The sequence below is a fragment of the Haliotis cracherodii genome, unplaced genomic scaffold (genome assembly GCF_022045235.1).
Source record: "Haliotis cracherodii isolate W230 unplaced genomic scaffold, xgHalCrac1.p SCAF_11, whole genome shotgun sequence".
NCBI lineage: Eukaryota > Metazoa > Mollusca > Gastropoda > Lepetellida > Haliotidae > Haliotis > Haliotis cracherodii.
This window is the reverse complement of record NW_027266266.1, coordinates 12,630,397-12,649,842: the sequence shown is the minus strand read 5'-3', so window position 1 is coordinate 12,649,842 and position 19,446 is coordinate 12,630,397. Positions and strand designations below refer to the sequence as shown.

The following is a 19,446-nucleotide window of genomic DNA, read 5'->3' as shown; positions in this document are numbered from 1 at the left end:
GAAGTCTTACAAGATTACATCATAGAGTGACATTTCATGACTAAGCTAGGTCACTATGACATTCATGACTCAGGTCATGTTGACCAGAAATGCCCACAATAATAATGCCAATCATAAGATAAAAAAATACAATTTATTATTGTGATGTTGATCCGGGCCCCATCCCACAAAGCGATCTTAGCTCTAAGATGATTGTTACTCCTTTACTTTCACATGGGCTTATGACTGCTGTAGTGTTACTTACCATATGTGTCTTCCAAACAAGAATATATCAAAATGCATAAATGTCAAGTCAGATATTTAGATCTAAGTAATTAATTTCATGGAAAAAATTACAATATGCTGTATTGTGTCTTTATGGCGGAATGATATCAAATTGTGTCAGGTTGTGCTAGACAGGAATTTCATTCAGTACGAAATGTGCTACCAAGTGCAATTTTTCGAACTTAAACAAATACAGATTACCTCACACATGTTATTAATTTCGTCTGACTGGTTTGTATATTTTGATTCAAAACAGTATCTATGGTATGCTATTTCATTTGAGAAAGAAATTACTTCAATCTCAAAGTGCACTGCAGAAAACATCCTGTTTCAAATGCATATTGCTCCGTCTATGAATAAATCCGCCTTTGTTTAGAGCGCAATTCTGAACAAGCTGTTTTAAATATGTAAATTTCTGTTCCTGTTGATTAAACATTTTCGAATTTGATTGGTCAGTCAGCACCATGGTAGTGTGGGTGGTTTCTCCTACATTGAAAATATTTACAATACCTATTGTCCAGGGATAGAATAGGTCTTCAGCAACCCATGCTTGCTGTAAAAGGCGACTATGGTTGTCGTAAAAGGCGACTAACGGGATCGGGTGGTCAGGCTCGCTGACTTGGTTGATGCATGTCATCGATTCCAATTGAGTTGATCGATGCTCATGATATTAATCACTGGATTGTCGGGTCCAGATTCGATTATTTTTAGACCGCCATCATATAGCTGGAATATTGCTGAGTGCGCCGTTAAACAACAAACCAACCAATCGAGATTGTATTTTGTTTTCCACTCTTAATATGACCTGCTATCACATTGCTAGGATACTATTGAGTACTAGCCTTCAGCTTAGTCACACACTCCTATTTGAACTTTGTGCTGTATTGAAGGCACAGGCAATAACCTATTGCTTTAACACTGTAGAAATGTGAGTAGATCTTTAGTCTACTTTATTGTTACAATAACGAGAGGAGGACCAATGTATCACATTGTCTTCTGCACAGCTGCAACATTTAAACAATATCCAAATAAATCACATGGCATAAAGGGGCGGTCGGGTAGCCTAGTGGTTAAAGTGTTAGCTCGTGACGCCAAAGACCTGGGTTCGATTCCTGACATGGGTACAATGTGTGAAGCCGATTTCTGGTGTCCCCCGCCTTGATATTGCTGGAACATTGCTAAAAGCGGCGTAAAACCGAACTCACTCACTCACTCCCTCACATGGCATAAACTCAATGCCAAAAATGTAGAATGATTTCTCAGGTTAAGATTAATAAATACGGGTGAAACGATACACCAGTGCATCATAATTTTTCAAGCGACGATAAGGTACACGATATTTCTGTGTCAGTACAAGACGATACACTTGCTAAAATATATTACTTACTATTTATTTTACGACACCATCCTCACCAGCAATGTTTTCGCAAAAATATTCATAGTTCACAACTACAAATAGCCGCTACGAATATCTGTGTACAGCTAGCTTTCCCTTCAGAACTTGCTCTGAAATATTTATTGTCAAGAAGTTTCCACATGATTTGATGTAAAAATGTGTATCATGATATATATTGTATCAGGACCTATGTATCTTGATACGTATCGTATCGGGACCTTGCTGTGTCATTTCATCCTTATTAAATCCCTATTGAATGAACTGGCCATCTGGCTTGTGTTGGTATATAATCATACTACTCTAGATGAGTTAAAGAACACGTGATTCTTTCATATAACTATAATTAATCTGTCATGGTAGTTAACAAAACTAATATGAAAGAATCAGTTGTTTTTTTACTTCTTTTGAGGGATATGATAGAATAGGACATCAACTAGCCATGGGCCAGTGAGAAAATATGTCTGGCCCACTGCTATTTCTATTGTTCACGGACCGGAGTACCAGCAGGTCTGTCAACCCCTGATTTCTGAAGAAGAGATCCCACTTACATTATATTTGTTGAATTTCATGATTTCCTTATTTCCTGTTTTCTTGAAATGCTTTGAAAGATTCACAGCTGAACATTTTTACTTTGAACTAATTTCTTTATGTAGTCACAGAAATTTGAAACTCTGATTAAATAATGAAATTTTATGTCTTTTTGACTATTAAGACCCCTCATTTAAAATCAAGGAAAAACATGATCACAAAAAGTATGCACCTGGCTCGCATTTCCCATGTTGTCTGCCAATGAAAGTCAAGTCATGAATTATATATGGTGATTTATATGGATCAAGTATGGTTTATTTGTTTGTTTTTTAACGCCACACTCAGCAATATTCCAGCTATATGATGGCGGTTTGTAAAAAAATCGAAGCTGCACCAGACAATCCAGTGATTGACATCATGAGCATCTATTCTCGAAATTGGGATACGATGACATGCATCAATCAAGTCAGTGAGCCCAATCCCGTTAGTTGCCTCTTTCGACAAGCATAGTCGCCTTTTACAACGAGGATGGGTTGCTGAAGACCTATTCTAACCCGGATGTTCATGGGTCGGATCAAGTATGGAGAGAGGGTAGTATGGAGAGAGGGGTGTTTGATAGTAAGAGAGACATAAAATTTGTTATTTGATTTAGAATTTCAGATTCCAGTGGTATGTTTAAATTTAGTTAAAGTTTTTTTTCTGATTTTGATGTCTTCCATTGCATTTGGCAGAATGGACATACTTCACAAAGTTCTCTAGTAGGTATTCTGTTGTGTTGGTGATGTTACTTGTTCAATTTTGATTTGGAACAATTTATTTCTTTATGAATCCCAGTTGATGCTAACCCATAGGTTGAGGTTTAACCCGTGCACACTGTTGGATGGCTTATCCTAAAATTTTGGGTTGGAAATTTAAATTATTTTTTTTTCAGTGAATTTTGTCTTTTCTTGTCATGAAACCATTTTTCAGTTTATGATTTTGAATCTTTGTTTTATTCATGCGTTTTGTTTATAACTTTGCACAACATCACTAATTAATTTTATTTCACGTTTTATTCACAATTATAATATCCGCACTGACTTCCCGTTTGGTTATTGCTCACTATAGATTTAGGAAAGCGATGTGAGTTTGATATTGTGTTGTAATCGTACGAATTACATAAATTGTTACAAGTTAATCATATAATTAACAAACCCTGGAGGTTTAGTCATAGTCAACCTATGCTATGTGAAGGTAAAGTATAAATTCATGGAATGTTGTTAGACTTATTTGCTTGGTCAGTCAGTTACCCTGGCTTTACAATGACCTCTGGGATTTAGAGGTTTCATCAAAGTAATTAACTATGCAGAGTTGCCTCCCTTAAAAGTGTCAGTATCCTATGATCCTATGTATTTGCTCTGATTATGATCCCTGATTTGTCATAACTATGTCTGTGTTATCTGGATTTCACTTTGGACTTTTCTCCCACCTTAGGCTCATAGGCTAACTGAAATACCGCTCAAAGCAGTGTTTAACCAAACTCACTCCCGGAAAGGGTAAAGATTTGCAACCTGTGGGAGTTTGGTTTTTCCTCTCGCTTTAACTGATGCAGATGATGTGTAAAATTCTGACCTCACTTCTTGAAGTACCTCATGGACTTTGATATTCTAGGGGGGCGGTGGGGTAGCCTAGTGGTTAAAGCGTTTGCTCATCATGCCGAAGATCTGGGTTCGATTGCCACAATGGTACAATGTGTGACGCCATTTCTGGTGTCCCCTGTTGTGATATTGCTTGAATATTGCTAAAAGCTCTGTAAAACCATACTCACTCACTGATATTCAGGGCGTACATCTTTTATTTGGTTTGTGAGACCAACTGACAAAAAGATATTTGGAATGAGAAGGAAAAAAAAAAGACTTTTGACAGTCTTTTGTGTAATAAGGATAAAATATATGGATGAACAACTTCCTTATTACAATTGTAATAAAGTAGTTCTTCATCAGTAGATCTTATGCTTACTTAGTAATTCAACTTCTAAATGCCTCTCAAAGAATTTAATCTTTTGTGTGTCCAACTGTTTTACAATAAGGTGAAATGAAAAAAAAAAGAATTACATCTTATCACTGGTGTTTGTAAGGAATGGTGAATAATAAGTATAAAAATCTTTATTCCAACAAAGAACAAACAACCCGTTATCTTTCGGTATTGTTTTGTAATCACAGTACCATGATGGCATGGGACGGTGGGGTAGCCTAGTGGTTAAAACGTTTGCTGGTCACGCCGAAGACCCGGTTTCGATTCCCGACTTGGGTACAATGTGTGAAGTCCATTTCTGGTGTCTCCCGCCGTGATATTGCTGGAATATTGCTAAAAGCAGCGTAAAACCTAACTCATTCGCTCGATGATGGTGTGTGTTACCTATGAGGTTGTTTTCATTCATTAGCAGCACTAATCTGGAAGTATAAAAGTATATTTATTTGTTTTGATCCACCTAATTTGAATTTTAGGTCAACATGTTTGGAAACGAATTAATAAAATTTGAAAGGCCTAACATGGGAACGTGTTAAAAGTGCTTCAAGATGATCTTGTCAAGCACTTGTCTGAACAGGAAGTGGACTGTCAATGAACATTGGTGTGACCTTTGAACCCTACATTTCGTATTTGTATCAACAAGACAAACACACATCAGTATGAAGGTTTAACCGTTAACAGCTCTGTAAGATTAAAAACATTTTATTTTATGTAGTGATGAAATTATTATGTATGTATGTATGTATGTATGTATGTATGTATGGATGGATGGATGGATGGATGGATGGGTGATTATATTACATGAGGAGTTATAGGGTTAAAACAGCATTATGTACACTGTTGTGATAACATCTATGAATGATTTTTCAATTTCTGGAGAAAACAGTACCGAAGTTCATCTGTGACCAAAGATGAGTGTTTGGCGAAATGGATAAGCTTTCATCTCCTTATATTAGGAGCTAAGTTTTGTGTTTGTAAATATTAGAAACAATGATTAGGACTTCTCTTTCTCTACATTGTACCTTCCAAAGGGTTTTTATTTCTGGAATGTATGTTTGAAAAAGTACAGAACTTGAAAGGAGCGAAATTCTCATCTGTGGTCAAAACTTTACTCAATTAAATTCTAAGGCCTTCAACTCTATCGTTAAAGAATTTGGATGCACCGTTGCAGCGGTAGAACACTTTTATTCTACTTGTCCTTATCATGATAACATGTAGCAAAACCCATAAAAATGGCAAATTTCAGCTAGTCCTTATGATACCTGGGCCGGTCGGGTAGCCTAGTGGTTAAAGTGTTTCAGTTCAGCTTTATCCACTTAATTTAACCATTCACATAAAAACTATTAGCAGTAGTTTGAGTATAAGAGTTAAATTTATAATTGTAACTGGACATTTTGCTTTATCTCAATTTCTTATGACCAAAGTTGTAAATTCTGAAATCGTGTGAGTTCAACGGTTGTGTTATTTTTATGACATTTAATAAACCTCAGACCTTTTGAAGTTCAACAGTTTTGTTTGATATAGCCATTACTAGGTTTCATGTCAATTGATAAGATAAGTGTCCAGTAGATTTGTATATGATGACAATAATTGACATCTGTCGTGATGAGAGGCACTGTGGGTCCATCGCATCAAGCAAAGTGCATTCGCAGGATCTGGGAATAATTGAAACGTATTATCTATACAGCAGGAAACAGTGGGATAGGATGTAGATTTCAAAGCTTGATAGGGTGGGACGTAGATTTACACACATAACTATAGCGGCTTTATCTGACAGTTGACAGACACAGGAAATGCTTGTATCAGATTAAACCTCTTTCAGCACATTATCGCTATCACGCAAGTTTTTGAAGTGAACAAGATGGGATGTTTTAATTTATCATTGAAGATGCTTCAAATATGTTGAAGAAATATGTTTGAATGTCAGCTGAGCGATGTTTGGATGTTCGCTAATTTTGTGTTGTATTTTTTTCATGGTTGTCAGTGATATTTGTTTACTTTTTGAAATACACTACTTTCCACCTGTCTGTCTGTCTGTCAAACATTTCTAAAGAAAAAGTTGATAATAATAGTTATCTATAATATACTTATTCAGATCCTTATAACATGAGCCTTGTTTTCTGCAATATGCACTCATATCTATAGCGAAATAGACAACTTTACACCAGTTTTTGCACTAGGCTTTCCCGTTTATTCATTCTGAACACAGATCCTTTCAATAATTCATGTGATTGTGGTCTCTGCCAAAAACTGTTGAGACTCTTTCAGTAGATTTTAGCGTTATCATATGAACTATTATTAGCTGAGCTGTCATCGTATCCCAATTGTGTAGATCGGTGCTCATGTTATCAATCACTGGATTGTCTGGTCTATACTCGATTATTTACAGACCACCGTCATATAGCTAGAATATTGCTGAGTGTGGCATTAAACAACAAACAAACAAACAAAACAAAATAAACAAACAGAATTTTACTAGACTTTGGCTTTGACTAGTGGTTAGAGTCACTGACTGCAATTCTATTTTCTCAGCGCCGTATCATGCATTACAAATTCATCATGTCCATAGCTAAATAGTCAATTTTCCATCTGTCGTCAAATGTTTTTTTCAGAAGGAACTGTCAGTACTTAGTAAATTACCCCAGACAAAGTGTTTCAGTTCTTTCACTCAAAACAAATAGCCACTTCACGGAGGGTCGAAGTTCCCAATGTTGAACTTGAAGCATGCAACTTCCTGTAATGTGCACTCATGTCTATAGCGAAATAGACAACATGCCAATAACTGCCACTCAAGGAGAAACAGTACTAATTACCCAGAACTAAGTGGTTCAGTTCATTTATGCTGGATTTATTATCATTGAAACCACAGCTTCTTAGTCTTACCTCCTGCGTTATATTCACATGTATCGTGAAATAGACAACTTTCTAGCGTTTTTTGTGTCATTAAATGGTTCTTAAAAGGTGACTGCAAGTACTATTATGCCACACTTTTTAAATTTTATGTTTCACAGATTTATTGCAGCTTTTCCACAAAATAAAATAAAATAAATAAATAAAAGTAAATAGCTATGTCAATCATTTATTTTTTATTTTAAAAAAAAAATCATTCTGCCGTTGAGTTAAAACTGCAGCTGCCTTCTTGAATCACTTATGGTGATGTAGACATGCACATCTTTTATTGTGGATCTATATTACAAGTGGGAGACATAACAAAAATAAATATTGTTGAAATTTGTTTTCCCCCAGATGCTTTTCATATGAGAGCTGCTATTACCTTCAAAATACATCTAAAGTGAAGTGACATCTTTATAGACCCGTGAAGATCCTGGGTAGAATAGGTCTTCAGCAGCCAATGCTTGTCATAAAAGGTGACTATGCTTGTCGTAAGAGACGAATAACGGGATCAGGTGGTCAGGCTCGCTGACATGGTTGATGCTTGTCATCGGTCCTAATTGCATGGATTCATGATTTCAATCACTGGATTGTCTGCTCCAAACTCGATTATTTAGAGACCGCTGTCATAACAAACAAACAAAAGACATCTTTATAACCCTATTCCATTCTCAAACACCCCTCCTACCAGCAGTAACTGTTTCCACCGATATCTAAACATATATACCCGTTCTCTTTACAATTCTAAACTACTCAACAAGTGATAGGGATATAGAGGTTATCACGCGAGTGTGTTTGGGGATTGTAAATATCCTGCATTAGGAATAAACATTGTATTTAGCGAGCCTTGGCGAGCTAAATACATAGTGTTTATTCCTAATACAGGATATTTACCATCCCCGAACACACAAGCGTGATAACCTCTTTATCATCTAATGTCATTCTTTAATTCTGTGCTTGAAAATAGCTTTCCCTCTCTCACAAACATTACCGAAACATTGCGATTTTTTCTGGAATGCGCGCATTAATATTTATTACGTCACAGGGTAAGTGATGTGTCAGTCGGACTGTGACAGTAGCCAATATAGCTCCAACTAAAATCTGTTTCTTATACAGTGGCGAAGCAACATATACGCAAAACAACAATTGTTTTTACTTGCATTTCGCGGCAATCCATCGGTCTGTCTGCTAGAGTAACTGCCCTTTGTCAAAGGGAAGCTACTCAAACCCTAGTCTTTGAGACGTCACGGCCACGTTCAGACTTTGTTGACAGTCGGTCTGTCCTATCATAACGTCAAGTACAGTCAGATGTACACAGAGCGACAAAACGAAACAAGGTAACAATTCAAACATATTTCGGCCAAATCCAACTATTTCAATTTGTGGAAAAGGTTTTAAGCCGCAGAGGTCGACAAGCACAGATATGGCTACTGATCCCGCTTGGCTGGGCCTAGTGCCCTCGCAAAATTGTTTCGAAATTTATATCTCCAAAGTTGCCAAAAGTTATAAAATGCCTTAGCTACATCACAGTTAGACACTGATTTTCAGTATATTAGACTGTTCTTTTAATAAAGATAGCAATTATCCCTTTAGTTTATCCAGATTCCCGATAGTTAATTCTGACTCGATCGCCGAATGACAAGGGCGACGCCATGTTGTTTGTAAACAGTGAAAGTAGTCCCTACTTGACCTTTAATATTTGCATCTCTATCCGCATATGACCCCAACGGATATCGTTTTTATCCGTTGGCTTTATCCTGCCGAGAAACCTACCCATTATATGATAAAGTAAGATATTTCTTCTTGTTATGACCGATCAAGCAGTAGAGTTTCTTGGTGTTAGATCCGGTATGTAACTTCCTGGTAACTTCCTGTTTATTTAGTCTGTAGCGAAATAGACAACATTATTTCCTGTTCACTGTCACACACACCTCCTTCGAGCAGTAGCTGTCAGTGCTGATCACCAAGACAGATCTTCCCCTGTAGTTCGGAGCCATCTGGACAAGCCAGGAGTGAGCCAGGTGTGTTCCCTGTAGTTCTTCTCGCAGGAAGTGCTTGTTTTATTATGTCTGGTTGCTTGTGGCCCCCATAAATCAGATTGTTCCTTTTCCAAGATGGGACAAGAGATTGTTTGTTGGGATGGCGGTTATTGCCATGTTTTGTTTATTGAGGATGAGGATTATATTTTCAGAGGTGGTGTCCTTAAGTGATTTGGCTATTTAGAGAATTCTTGTTTTAAAGAAAAATGTGTATTTCAATATTAAAATTGTATTTGAATATGTAAATATAAGTGACAAAACCCTTTCCTTTATCATAAGATGTTTCTGCTAAGAGCAGTTTATTATGATTCCAATTGCATGGATCGATGCTCATGGTTGGTTGGTTGGTCGGTTGGTTTTACGCCGCACTCAGCAATATTCCAGCTATATGACGGTGGTCTCTAAATAATCGAGTCTGGACCAGACAATCCAGTGATTAATATCATGAGCATCGATCCACGCAATTGGGATCGATGACATGCATCAACCAAGTCAGCGAGCCTGACCACCCGATCCCGTTAGTTGCCTTTTATGACAAGCAGAGTGACCTATTACGGCAAGCATGGGTTGCTGAAGACCAATTCTACCCCGGAATTTTCACGGGTCGGATCGATGCTCATGATGTCAATCATTGGATTGTCTGGTCCAGACTCGATTATTTACAGACCGCCGTCATATAGCTGGACTATTGCTGAGTAAACAGCAAACAAACATATTATGATTCCGACTATAACATGAGCATGTGTTTATGAATCACTATCAAATAGTGATGACACCAGGTGTTTATGAATCACTATCAAATAGTGATGACACCAGGTGTTTAAGAATCACTATCAAATAGTGATGACACCAGGCGTTTATGAATCACTATCAAATAGTGATGACACCAGGTGTTTATGAATCACTATCAAATAGTGATGACACCAGGTGTTTATGAATCACTATCAAATAGTGATGACACCAGGTGTTTATGAATCACTATCAAATAGTGATGACACCAGGCATTTATGAATCACTATCAAATAGTGATGACACCAGGCGTTTATGAATCACTATCAAATAGTGATGACACCAGGTGTTTATGAATCACTATCAAATAGTGATGACACCAGGTGTTTATGAATCACTATCAAATAGCGATGACACCAGGTTTTTGCAAAAAGGGAAAATAAAGAGAAGAACAAGAGGAGAGAAAATTGTATGAACGAGAAATTAAACAATGGAAATAAGAAAAATAACAAATGTGAAATACATTTTTTTCACCATTAAATTTAGATAAAAATAGTTCATATAATGAAAACACACTTGTCCTAACTTGATCCGTATTATAACATTATCACTAGAACTAAACAATTTGTATTCTTGGATCAAGCACATCTGAAATTGACTAAAATAATAAAAGAATATTCAGTAAATATTGAATTTTTTCATTATAAATAGGTTAATGGGAAGTCAAACTACATGCCTTTTGTTGTAAATGTAAATGCTACTTTCTGCACAACAAATCCCAATGTAATAAATATTACAGCACAGCTGAATGAAAGTTTAATGCAGGCGTAACGTGACACTTAGTGACAGCTGTTGGGTTGTGTAGGGATCGCTGTCAGGGTTGACTTGGAGATGATGAAAATATTTTAATTCCAGATCTGTTTACCTCCGTCATCAAGATATTAGTTTAGCTAACAAGTTTCCTCATCATTAGCTGTGACCCCAAGAGCAGAGGTCATGTCTGTTGGCACAGGTCATTAAGCTCTGCGGGAGGGGATTGAGGGTGAAAGAGACATTCTGTCATGTACCCCCTGTTGTTAGGAATGGATTGATCTGCCATTGAGCTCAGAATGCATGAGTTAGTGTACTCCTGCGCCATGACCGTGGAATATATTTATTTTATGAAAAATTAATAATCTAGAAATATATACAAAAGCAAGTCTAGCCAGCTCAAGCTAGCTCTATCTGAAATCAGCATAGGGAATTTTTTATATTTTTAGAGTCAAGAAGGATATTGTGTAATATAAGATTTCAGAGACTAAATGTTAGTCTAGAGTTAGTGGGATGTTGAATATTCAGAATATTGAATTGAGTTATGAAATGTTTTTCATTAAAGTTATTCTTGTTTCACTTGTGACACCAGGCAATCTGATGTTTTATTTTGTGTGATATGCTTGTATATCCTCTCACTTCATGTAAATTCCTGGCTTTATACTTTTGATTTAAAAAATGATATAATTCACAAAATGGTGCCAGCATCAAATTGATATACACATGTAAATTAGTAAAAAAAATAATTGATGACAATTTAAAATTGCGTAAAGAATGATATTTTTAATAGTATTTTGCAAACATTTATCATATATAAATGTATATTAGTAGAAGAAATAACTGATTCAACAATCCAACTTTGTGCTAGAAATGATATACTTGACATTTTGTTGCCAGCATATAATTGATTACATATGTGTATTATATGAAGAAACAATTGATTTTACAATCAAAAGTTGCATAATGAATGATATATTTCACTTTCTTGATAAGAAGATCTGGGGTAATAGGATTTCAGCAATCCAAGCTAGACGCTTAAGGAGAAAATGCTTGTCGTAAGAGGCGACCAACGGGATCGGGTGGTCAGCTCGCTGACTTGGTTGATGCTTATCATCGTATCCCAGTTGCATGGAATGATGCTCATGATGTCAATCACTGGATTGTCTGGTCCAGACTGGATTATTTACAAACCGTCCTCGTAGCTGGAATATTGCTGAGTGCAGCATTAAACAACAAACAAACAAACAAAACAACAAATCTTTGTCGATGACAGTACCAGCCTCAGTACTGCAACATTGTATACAAGAAGTTGATATCAGTGAGTCAACTCTGTCCTCACATTTTTCCAGTTTCTGAAATGCCACTTAAAGAAATTAATTTAACCAGGAAATAATGTGTGAAGCCTCATGTATTTGACATTATGGAGCATTTTATAAATGGGTATGTCAGGGGCAGAGACAGCTCAAGTAGAAATCTAAAGTTAAGAATCATAGCCTTCATTATAACATCCAATTTGTATGTTAGCGTTACCTGAATGAACAAGTGTATCTTATGACTTCCATTCACTTCAAGATGAGCCCTTCCGAAATTCCAGCAATTTCATTCAAATGCTGCAAATAAGTTAAATTTAGAACTGTTTACCGACCTCTGAATTTATGCATCTGGTGGTTGGGTTACACATACTGCACACCCCTCTTCTCCAAATAGACTGCCCCGAAATGAGCGTTCTCTCGTTGATGCTGACAGACATGTAGAAGCGTTGCAACTTACATGCTGGTTTGGATTTCGCCTCTGTGGGAAGGTTTGTCAGTGCTTTGTTGTCAATTATCTTGTACATTTCAGTGTTGAGTTTGTAGATGTGTCTAGTTCCTGTCAGGTGTAAAATTGGGTGTTTTGTTTTTGTGATTAGGTTTTCTTGAGTCTCTGAGATTGGATCTTAAAGACATGTTTATCTTGTGTCTCCTTTTGTGAAGAAATTGGAGGATGGTGATGGTTTGGAACATGTTAGGAGTTAGGATTTCTTTGTATTTGTTGAGTCAGTGGGGAACGGATGGCCCAGTTGTCTACGGGCTGCAATTTGCTGTGCAGAGTTGCATCCCTTGGGCAGCCAGAACCTATGATTGTGAGTTTGAATCCCAGTTCGCCCTGATCATGTTTCTAGGTTTGTCAGCATCATACCCATGTTCATGGGTTTCACGAAAGCGGTAAACATCTGAGACCTGCATCACTTTCCTCCCACATAAAACTGACATGCTGTGATATCACTGGAATACTGTTAAAAGCAGAGTGAAACCCAACTAACTCATGCTTATCTTGATTAATAATGAATACTTCTTGGTTACATACACCCCAACTTTTATCAGTCATTTTATAACAAATCATGGTATAAGCTCAGATGGACCCTATTCAAATGATCTAACAAACTTTTTTCTGTACGTGGATGCGAAAGCACCCATAGTGGGGGATGTATTTTATGCAAGTTTCCTGAGTAAATATTGAATGAAAAATTAATTTTTGTTTCAATTTCTGTTTCAATTTCCAACACAGTCTTTAAATGACATGACATTTGTCAAAAGAGTTCTTACGAAAACATAAAAGCCTGTCCCTTTCCCCAAACCCGGAGCCCAGTGACCCTAGCCATCAGTTGCAGGACTACGCATCTCACTGCACAGACCCGTGAAGATCTGGAGTAGAATAGGTCTTCAGCGACCCATGCTTGCCGTAAAAGGCGACTATGCTTGTTGTAAGAGGCGACTAAGGGGATTGGATGGTCAGGCTCGCTGCCTTCGTTGATGCATGTCATCGTATCCAAATTGCGTGGATTGATGCTCATGATGTCAATCACTGGATTGTCTGGTCCAGACTCGATTATTTACAGACCACCGTCATATAGCTGGAATATTGCTGAGTGCATCTAGTGGTAGAGCATCCTCATTGAGAGTGTGTCATACCAAAAGCCGTTAAAAGATGGTACTTGTTGTTACCCTGCCTGGCTCTCAGCATTCAGGGGCTAAAACAAGGACTGGTCTGCTCGGTGTCAGTATACTGTGTCTGAGTGGGGTATTCATGTTAACTGCGGCATGGTATTGTATGCTAGCACTATAAAATCGGCATTAGTCCGGATTGTACAAGCAGGCACACAGACACACGTGCATGCTCGTAGCTGTATAAATGCAATAATATTGGACGTAATGTTAAACCCAATTTCACCTCACCTCACCTCACCCTATCCCTGTCAAGAGTTGAGTTGAGTTGAGTACCATATATCAGAAATTTTGTGTTGGTGATCACATTCATGCCAAAGACTGTCCCAGTGTTTTGTCTGAAGTTTCCCTGACAGCGTAGGCGCCACCGTCACTGTTACATCTCTGGCCTGACACCAGACAGGAATCAGGAGCCAAGATTATCATGTTCAGTACCTGTTTGTTCAGAAAACACCAAGTGGGTGTGGGCTGAATGTTTTGTAGCTGATACAACGATATCTCATGTCACACACAGGAATATGCTGTGAAAGCTTGGCTTTTATTGACCATAGTTGAAGAGGAATTTTCAGTTTCTCAGTGGATTGAGAATATTGAATCCTCAAGCCTCAGTTATCTGCCCCATCTTATTGATGTCCCTTGGCGAGTGAATTTTTTAAAGATATTTTATCGTTTTCGTGTTATTTTCAATAATTGAGAGGAGAAAATGTATTATGGAATTATTTTTGTGCTCGTAATATCGACTATGGTTCTATTCAGTCACTAAAATGTTTGAATCTACTAGGCCGACCCTGATACTTGACATAATTTTCAGAAGATTATTGGTCATGTTTGGACATGACTGGACAGCACATGCTTACAATTTTTGAGAACACCTGGTGTCATCACTGATTTTCAGTGATCCATTGATATAATTTTCACCCTAATTTGGCTTTTTACGTCCAATGGAATCTGTTTCCTTGATATCGAGACAGGTTATACTCTGGTGTTGATGTTTATATATTTTAAAAGCCAAGCTTACTAGACCAAAATCTTTTTTAATAGACTCGGGCTTGGGACTAGTGGTTTAAATCACAGACGGACATGTTTGTTTTGTTTCATGTTTATGTCTTACATCAAGCACCAGTTAACATGTTCCATGATTTCCGGTATCTTTTCAGCCCAAGCCAAAAAATTGGAAATTAAGTTAATTTAATCTAATTGAAGTGATAGGGTGTGATACTAATGAAGATTGCTGGCTCCCAACCCAGTGGCATTCACATACCAATACGTCTGGCTTATCTCTCTGTCAAATGTAAGTGTCAGATTATGTTGTTGGTGAAATTCCTTGTCAGACGTCTGATACTGTTAATTGGTGTATTGGCCTTGGGGGGATGGCCAACTCAGGATGTGTACGTTCTTGATTACCTTCAATTAATTAAAGGTGATCAGAGGTAATAGATGATATCTTTTATAGCTAGACCAGGCAAGGCTGTGACAGTTGTTCAAGCTATTTCATACACATTCAGTATGTATGTGGTGGGGGTAAATAGTTTCACAGTGTTCTATAATCTTTGAAAGTAATTGATATGCTAGAGAAATTGGGGTACAGAAATGAAACCTTGGTTCGGCTGTCATGACTTTGGGTAGTTTTGCTGTAATTTTTAGGATTTGTAGCATGAAAGTTGATGTAATTGATCATTCTAACCATGTTGCTACTTGGCTGTGGACCGATACAGGACTTAATGGAGGATTTTAGAATGCCCAGGTAAGTCAACTCGAATATGATATTAGTGCAAGTTTGAGTAGGATAAACTATAGAATTTGACAGGTAATTGTTTCTATATAAATTCTATGTGATTTCAAGACATTTGATTGGCTAACCAGTTTAGAATATTTGCATTTGTGTTTCCATCAACCAAAAATACTTTAGACCTTGCTCACTACCGGACGACTGTTTCCTGATTGGCTGATAAGAGTGGGTTGGGCTTGTTTTGCATTATTCCGCTGAATAATGTCACAAATTTTGTATCGTCAACAGTTTTGTGTGTGAATTTTTAAGTAAGCAGTATGTGAAATCATTATTGTCGATTTATGAAAATTGACTTCAGTATAATTTTTTTGTTTGTGGGGGCATGAAAGGTAATTCTGCTAAATCGTTAAAATTGTTGAGGTCAGTTCTTAAATGAACCTGCAAGGTTATTACAATCTTATTCGACTGTTTCAGGTGACTTGGTATGATTTGTGTTGCTAAGGTGGGGCGTATGTGTTTTCATAACTGTCACCTGGTTAGGCTTAGATTATTTCAGCATGTTTGGATAATAATAGACGAGCACTTAGTCAATGAAAACATTTCTTTGAAATAATTCTTTCTTTCTTTTCTTCAAAAGAACCTTTCATTCTGTGGAATCAAGCAAACTAGACTTGGTTTAGTTTGATCTAGACTTGCCTAGGCTTTAAGTAAACCATAAATACCTAAAAAATGTAAATTCCACAGTCATGGCAAAAGACTAGGATAATAAGCATGGCAAACAGCTAGCTGGTCTGAGTCTAGTTAAAACTGTGAAGGCCTTGTTATGGTGCTTAGACGACTCGTCTGAAGTGAGGTTTGGACTACTTGGACTAGTTGTGTTCACCCCTGTGGATTATGATCATGACTAGTTGGCATTCCTGTGAATTTCCTTGATATAACGTGTTCAAAACCCTTTTGATAAGATAAAGGTTAGGCCTTATACATATTTGTTGGTTTACGAGACCAACCGACCCCCTAAAAGCTGAAATTCGAAGAAAAATATAATGACTTGTTGACTGTATTTTGGGGGCTGACTCACCCAATAGTGAATGCTATGTATAAAAACATTTATTGTAACAGAAAACAGTTATGTTTCAGTTTCATTTCACAATCATACTTCAATAATGGTGTTATCCTTCATAAGTACCAGTATTAATATGGAAGTTTCAAATTATTATATTTTCTTTCAAACACTTTCATTGAATTTTAGGCCAATTTTTGTAAACCAAAAATGAAAGGTATAATATTATATAATATATTTCGGACTACAAAGATATTAGTTAGAAGCCCATATGCTAATGTAATCATACACATAAATAAATTTCACAAGACATATTTTGGCTGGTAGAGTTTGGGCACTGACATAAAAAAGGTAAATTATAATAAAAAGCATTAAGTCTTCAAGACCAGTACACACTGAGTCTTAATGGTTTTGCTGTATGTCAATAAATACATATTTTTTAAACATATTTATGTTCCATGGTCATGAGATAAGGGTTTTTTATCTAAAACGAGCAAGGTGATATTGTGCCATCATGCTTCCTGTAGCAATATGATAAATCTGTGTTGCTTGTTGGGCATCCAATAAGAGGAATCACACCTAGGACCTTCTCCCAGTCGCTCACAGAAGCTGCTGTTCTTGGGTGATTAGAGTATCTCCCCAGCAGCATGTAGGTTTCAGATAGTTATGGCTTGAAATAGTCTGTGATAGCATGTCACTCATATCAGCTGTTGGGTCCACATGGATGTGTATTTCAGATGGAAGAAGCGTATTCACTAATGAGGGGTCATGTTCTGTGGGTTCTGTTATTGTGAGGAAAGAACATCAGTTTGTTAAGAGAACGTGTTAGGAATATCATATCTGTCCCACAGATGCTGCCTGCAACTTATCCACTAGTCCGAAGCCATGTCTTGTAAAATTTCTTATGATCTAGAAAGATCTTCTTGTTTGTTTGCACTCAGTGATATTCCAGTTTATAGTGAGCTGTAGTCTGTCTTACAGACCTGATACAAATATCTCAAAAACAGCCCATGCAAGTCTATAATGTTTGGCAAGTCTAGATTACTGCAGTATCTGAAAATGAAGACATTCTCTGGGCTCCTTTTTATTATATTTTTATTAAGATAATTGAACAGCTGGTTTTTTCTCTCTACGATATGTTCATTTCAGAGACTAGATGTTACTCTAAGTGAACTACAGCAGAGTGCTAAATAACTGCCTGCCCGCCTGCCCGTGGCTTGTAACTTTTCTGTCGGGCTGTCTGAAATTTTCCTCCACCTACTCACTTGTCTGTCAGATTATTTTAAGTCTACTTTCGTATTCAGTTCGTATTCAGATTGTTGCTCATAATATCAATCACTAGATTTTCTGGTATTTACAGGCCACCTTCATACATTACTGAGAGTGGCATCAAACAACAGACAGTGTTTAGCCTGGTAAAGACACAGGTGGCTGTGCTACGACTGGAATGTTGCTGAACCTAGCATAAATTTCATAAAACAACATTCACTAAGTTATATATCAGGGGGATTAATTTAGATTAATGTTTTGAGTATCACATAAGATGGCAGTAAAAATGAAGAACAAATATTTCCGACCATGGCTGGGCGGTTGGGTAGCCTAGTGGTTAAGGCGTTCGCTCGTCACGCTGAAGACCCGGGTTCGATTTCCGACATGGGTACAATGTGTGAAGTCCATTTCTGGTGTCCCCCACCGTGATATTTCTGGAATATTGCTAAGAGCGGTGTAAAACCATACTCACTCACTCACTCCAACCATGGCTAAATTGTAGATCAACAAATACCAGATCGTTTCAGCTGTTCATTGACCCTTTTGGATAATGCAACACAGACAAGTTGCGAATTGGGTCACCGTGTGACAGTTTGAGGAGAACACATACGCTCGTACCAAATTGAAAAAACATAAGCTACCGTAACAAAAATGTGAAATCCTCAATAACTTCCACAGCTCAGCACATAGCAAAACGTGAAGCAGTCTTTGCTTACACCTCATCGGCTGAGGCAAGAATTTGTTGATATCATCCTGAGCCATGCCCAGTTCATGTGTGAAATCCACAAGGCTTTTAAATGCATTTCATTTGTTTTCCTCACCTCGTTGTTGTTTTCTCCGAGGGCCAATCTGTGTTTAACAAGTCCAGGCCATTCAGGCAGATATGCATCTCCGGCAAACATGCAGGCTGGAGGCGAGGGGACATGGACTCTACCTTGTGAACTTGGCTATGCATGGTTAGGTTCTGTGGGCTTCGGTCAGGTTCTTTGCATTCTTGTGAATTGGATCAATGGAGTTGCAGAGGGTCTGAAAATTGGTTTGATCTTTGTGGTGTTGGTAGGTAATGGGGTTATGACTGTGTGTCATCTTTGGAGATTAAGTGAGTATTTTTGGTGGAAGACAAGTCTTATGGGATAATTATGCAGTGGTAGAAACTAACATTTTCGTTTATAGTGATAATTTAACATTAACCCTTAGAAATGGCAAATTTCTACTAGTCCTCATGATACCTTAGCTATTAGGCAGTTTGGCAAGGACTATGAGTAGTGCCAATTCATAATGCTGTTATGCCAAGGAATATTATGGATAATAACTTTATCATTCATATGCAATGTTTCTAGACTACTTCTTGCCCCTTCATTCATCAGATGAAGTCAGCCCTCAAGAATTGCCCTGAAATGTTGTGTATGTATAATAGAGAAAATCTTGTCCCTAATCATAGTCGACCCGCGAAGATCCGGGATAGAATAGGTCTTCAGCAACCCATGCTTGCCATAAAAGGCGACCATGTTTGTCGTAAGAGGCGATTAACGGAATCGGGTGGTTAGGTTAGCTGACTTGGTTCATGTGTTCAGAAGTATGATAATTCATTAATCAGAGTATAATTATCAATCATTGTTCAGGAATGATTGTTCAGTTAAAGAACTGTTCAATTATCTTATTGTTCAGAAGCATGATTGTTACAAAATATAATTGTTCAAGAGTATGATTGTCAAACATTCCATTGTTAGGGGTAT

At 37.3% G+C, this 19,446-nt stretch overlaps 1 protein-coding gene across 3 annotated transcripts in view; it reads left to right on the top strand.

Annotated features, from left to right (window-relative positions):
• Positions 1 to 19,446, top strand: part of LOC139456221 (unconventional myosin-XVIIIa-like) — a 153,069-nt gene that overhangs the window by 97,370 nt on the left and 36,253 nt on the right. The gene's annotated exons all lie outside the window — the stretch shown is intronic.